The sequence below is a fragment of the Cebus imitator genome, unplaced genomic scaffold (assembly GCF_001604975.1).
Source record: "Cebus imitator isolate Cc_AM_T3 unplaced genomic scaffold, Cebus_imitator-1.0 Scaffold483, whole genome shotgun sequence".
Classification (NCBI taxonomy): Eukaryota; Metazoa; Chordata; class Mammalia; order Primates; family Cebidae; genus Cebus; species Cebus imitator.
This window is the reverse complement of record NW_016107798.1, coordinates 547,967-553,752: the sequence shown is the minus strand read 5'-3', so window position 1 is coordinate 553,752 and position 5,786 is coordinate 547,967.

Here is a 5,786-nt window from a genome sequence, read left to right as displayed (position 1 = left end):
TATATATATATATATATATATATATATATTTTTTTTTTTTTTTTTTGAGGCTGGTGAGATTCCTCAGATAAAAATCATTATAACACTTGCCTAAAGAGTCTGATTGTCTGCACTTAAGGATAAAGGAACAAAAACAAGGTTGACAGGTCTTTAAATCCACATTCATTATGGGGGAAAAAACATTTCATTTTCCTCTTTTGGAAATTTTACCACAACGTAACGTTTGTATCATGACCCAACTCCATCAATTCAGATTGTCTGTTGAACTTTCTCTGCAGTCAAACTTCAGATTTTTTATTAGGGATCATAAAGTAAGAGAATGTGAGAATTTGACTTCTCAAGTAGCTTTCACCGTAGTGCTCTATCCAATTAATTTCCAGTCCTATATGCTTGGTTCTGTCAGTTTCTGAGACTTTTGCTGATTCTACAGTGTAAATCAGGATGATTTCACCTCTCCTTATTGCAATTGTGAAATTTGGCTTTATTTGGATTCTATGTCAGTTAATCTTCCTCCATTGGTACAATATAGATCTAAGTTTTGTTTTGTTTAGTTTTGTTTTGTTTTACCGTCACCACTACCCCTATACTTCTATCCTTGTCAGCTTACGTATTTTTTAATATTCTCACTGTGGCTTTAGTGGAGTATCAAAAGAGAAAATAATTCAAAGCACACTCAATCTATATCCTTAACTTGGATATGTTCTTTCCAGGTTCATTGTTGATTCTGCCTCTCAGGATTTAGATATGAATTTGAGAAACATAGAATAGATAGCAATCTGATTAAACAATAAAGTTCTCTTCATTGAAAGGCTCACAGCCCCCTGACCTGGAGTCACTTCATTTGGACTCATTTGCCCTCCTTTTAGAATTAGTCATTTCTCAAGTCTTAACCTGACATCTTGTCAAGTAGTCCGCACTATACCCCCCACACCTTTCGGATATGCAAACTATGCATAGCGTAAATTGTATTTAATCACCTTTCAGAGATCAAATACAGTTTAGGCTATGACACATATATCTACTTATTTTAGAAAAGTGCTATTATACCTATAATTCAAGTGATTCTCCCACACAAAATAATTAATTCGGCAAATATTTACTAAGGGTTTCTATATGAAAACCATTTCATTAGTATCCATTATTCACCGTGTTTCCTCATATGTTATCAAGTAAACAAACTACTGTAAATCTATGAGTTAGTTGGAGACAACTACGCCTAAGGATTAGAGTCAGAGGATGCCAAGGACACCTAGCCTTCATTTTGCAAGTGAGAAAACTAAAACATATTCACCTTTAATAATTCAGAAAGCTGCACCCTTATTGGGAATTAATGAACTGTCCTGGAGGATCTCGAGTCTGGTCAACCAAAATTGAAAGTCAATGGAGTAATTTGGGGAAATTCTACATTAAACTAGAAAATCAATTGCCTATGGAATATTAGCTAGCATCTTGGGTAAAAGATAATCCTCACGTTCAAGTTAGTCATCAAATCAGTTTTGAACCCACTCCAAATGCCTTATTCTAAGCAGCTGCAGTCAGTGCTGCTAACACTATTCCTGCTGTATTCACCAGAATGCAAAGACTCACTTTAAACTTGCTCAGCCTTAATGAAAAAGGCAAAATGTTTAAATTTATGCTATAAATTAGACATGAACAAAATTTCACTGCAATTTTGTGTGCGATTGAAAATATAGGTAAGAATATTTGTTGTAATTTTCTCTTGCAATCCCTAGGTTGATAAGCTTCAAGCCAGACAACGTTCATCTCTCTCCTTAAGGTCACTTTCTGATACCAGGTACCTTGTTGGATAGCCATAGTGTTGAATAAGTGCCACTATTCACAGAGGTGCTTCAGTGCCACACACAATAGCTCCTTCATTAAGACACAAACAAATTAATATCATGAAGCAAGTGTATGGCACAGAATATGCTGGCACAGGGTAAGGTGTTTGAAATGGATGATCTTTAGGTCACTTCCAACACTCAGCAGTAAGTTTCTCGGACAGTATTATAACATAAATGAATATTTTCAAGCCTAGAGAGAAGTAATGATGTGCTTTTCATTAGTGCTTCATTAAAATGTCTTTACAGATATATTGCTGTAATATCTACTTCTTTTATGTTATATTGTGCCATCCTATAAATTTATATTATACCTGCATAATCAATTGTGTGCTATATATCTGAACAGTATAAATATATTCAATACTAATATGAATTACAAGCAAAATGTTGTTTAGCACACAAACCTACATATTCCAAACATCATAAATACTTTTACAAGGAAAAACAAGTTCTGACAAAGTTGAACTAATAAATAAATGCAATGATGACTTTGAGAAATAGAAGTATCCCAGGGAATGCTTTCTTCCCTCTAGGATCCCATGACACAGAATGAGAGGCTTCCATTTCTTGTAAAAGCAAAATCACTTGACTTAAAGACAAATCCACAGTAAGCAGTCAATCCCTTGAGTGCTCTTCACAAAGTCAAGCTCTCACGGCTAAGGTGTTGGTAGATGCCAAGTCAGCATGAGGCAGGAGCTTAGTGACTTTTAATTTCATGGTCACGAAAGACTTTCAGCTGGTTTCCTAACTCCATGGTTTTTAGAAATGAATGTTTGTGTTCCCTTCTGTGTACCTCAGCTGCAACCAGAGCCATTATCTGCCCCTAGTATATAGTTTTAGGCTTATTGGACAGATAGAAAAAAAAATCCTAGATGTTTCCATTGTGATAGCTAAAAAATGCTTGGCAAATGCTCTTTTAAATTGCTTTTTGCTGCACAGACATTTTGAGATGTTTGTAATTATGAAAAAATAAAGTATTCTATTTCAGTTTACAAAGTACAGACAATCGATCTATAAGTGTTAGCGAATTTGTTAATCATCATGTACAAATTGTCAAGCTAATCTCTCAGCAGGACAGAGTGCCATTTAAGCCACATGGACAAAGGAAAACAGAACTGACATGACAAGGCAATAAATGAGTTAGGGAAGGTAGAAGCTCCATGAAAGAGGCAGTTTGAAAAACTGAACGAGGTTGAGGACCCAAGTTTTTCTTTCCGAAGAGGAGAAACATCATTAGAGAAGAAAGGAGAGGTGAAAAAATACAAGCGCTTTGTGATGGGCAGTGAGGAAGGAAAGCTAAAAAGCATAAGGAAGTTTGAGGGAACCAGAGTCTCTGTATGTGTAAACAGCACTAGATAAGAAGGAAAAAACTGTGACTGGATTGGCATGTCCTGACCAAACAAAGGAAGTTTTCGGCAGACAGTGTGATACCATTACAAGATTTTCACAAACAATTTAAGAAATGATCAGAGCTTTGTTTTTAGAAAGTTCATACTGCTACTTGTGTATAAGATAAGTGTACAAAGGGAGGGTAGGGGAAAGAATAGAAACAGGAAGAACATCTAGAAACCCCTGCAGCATCTCAGTCTCCAGGAACCAGGGCTTAAACCAGAGATAGTGGAAATGGGAGTAGGAATGATTTGTGTTTGAAGACACTAGAAGTTGTTGGTTAATGACATGGTGAAATGTCACAGTGAAAACTGACATTGAAGATGACGTTGTGATTTTGTCTTACTGATTTAGAGGAAAAAAAATAAGTCAAATGAGAAAACTGTTATGAAAGGTAATGTGGCAACTGTTTACAATCATAAGCTCTGGAATGGAAAACATCTGACTTTGAATTGCAACTCCACTGCTGACCAGCTTCATGATCTTAAAGAACTTATATAACATCTCTGTGCCTCAGTTTTTCCATCTATACAAGAGGGCTAATAAAGTACGTATCACAAAGGGATGGCATGAACACAAAAAATAATATATACAAATAAACATTGCATTCTACATAATAAGTTTGAGTCACTGTTATTGGTAATATTATATTATTTCAAGCAATAGAGATTAGCTTTATATTTCTTGACATTATGGAACTTTACTAGTATTAAACAGGCAATTAGAATTGTGGCGTTGGAGCTGTGACAGAAAGCAGAGAGAGATGTACAAATATTTGAAGCTCTTGACGTCAACTACAGGATATCACAGGATTCTAATTTTCTAGTCCCTGAGACAAAACTTAGGCATGTTCTGTGAGTCCCTGGTAGCCTTGCAATATCATATAAATTTGTGTATTTCCAGGCCTTAGCTGACTGGATGTCTGACCCATGTGCACCAATCAGAGCTTTAAAACAATAATTCCAAACTGGTTTGAAATTGGAGAAATCTTTGAAAATCATAGTCAGCTGCATAGGGGTTCAATGACTAATGTCAGGCAAATGTACAACTTGTCAAAAAGGAAGAATGTTGTAATTTGAGAATTATAAATAATTAATAGTAATCCTTAGGAACTTTGTGCAAAGGATAAGTAAACAGAGGATTTGTATGTATGTGTGTGTGTCTGTGTGTGCTTACTTTAATTACTTATTAGAAGCTTGCATGGTTTCACTAAGAAAACAAATTTCAGACTAACATCATTTGGGAATTTTAATGAATTTGTATAGGAAATTTAATTTTTTTCATAGCTGAAATGTTTGAAAGAATTCACTGGATTCAAAAGAGTAATGGTTTATATTAATGCTTTACTAAAAAGGCAAAGGTTGCAGTGTAAAAGCAAAAAACAAAAGACAAAAAAAAAAACATTAAAACAGGAACAGAGTTCAGGCAAGCATTGGGGTCCCAAGAGATACCGTACATGCAAACTCTACAGAAAGCCTGTACAACCCATGACCCGTGGGCCTCATGTGGCCCAGAACAGCTTTGAATGCTGCCCAACACAAACTCATAAACTTTCTTAAAACATTGAGATTTATTTATTTATTTATTTATTATTTTTTTAGCTCATCAGCTATGGTTAGTGTTAGCGTATTTTATGCGTGGTCCAAAACAATTCTTCATCTTCCAGTGCAGCCCAGGGAAGCCAAAAGATTGGACACCCCTGCTTTGCAAGGTCCTTTTCAACACACTCAAGCCACTTATTATCCATATTAAACCATCGAGATCTTTGCAATAAATCTTGCAAAGGAGATCTGGTGTCATAAATTGCCAGGATATCTTTTTAGTCAAATAGTTAAGCCAAGCTGTCTAACTAGTTGTGCTGAGTGAAAACAATCAACAAACAAACTAGCCCAGGGAGTTACCAGAATAGTTTCAGACTTTAAATTCTACTCCCATTATTTTAACAAAGAAGTGAAGCCAGACCTCCAGGCAACCCCAAAGTCTAGAGTTTTCCAGTACAGTGCATGTCAACCCTATGCTATACACAGGTTCTTGAGAGGAGTTCATACATGGAGAATGTCGTAATTTCAATGATAAATTTGATGTTGTGTCATATGAAATTGTTACAAGCAAGATGAAGAAAAATCAATGAGATAACACTATGATTAAGCTGATTTATATTGGAGGAGTAACTTATTCAAAAATGTCAAGTTAGTTGCATAAAATTACCTAGGAAAGCAATTCGGTTAATCAGTGAATGAAAGCCAGCAAAACCAAAACTGTGTTTCACAAATATAAAGTCTATGTTTAGAACATCTTAATCATTTGCTAAATAGTTAATGATCAAATCAATGAACAGTTTATGTGAGAGAAAAAAAATCTCAGTGCTTTCAGTGAATCAGTACATTCAATTTAAGCAGATATGGCTTTATTTAAATACACACATACCTATTTTAAGCCTAGTATAGTGTGCAATTTAGAAAATTATTGGAATTATTCACTTTGTTGTGGTTTGTATGGGCGACTGGTTCTATTTCTGTATATCATAATCATAACATTATGGTAACATCTCTA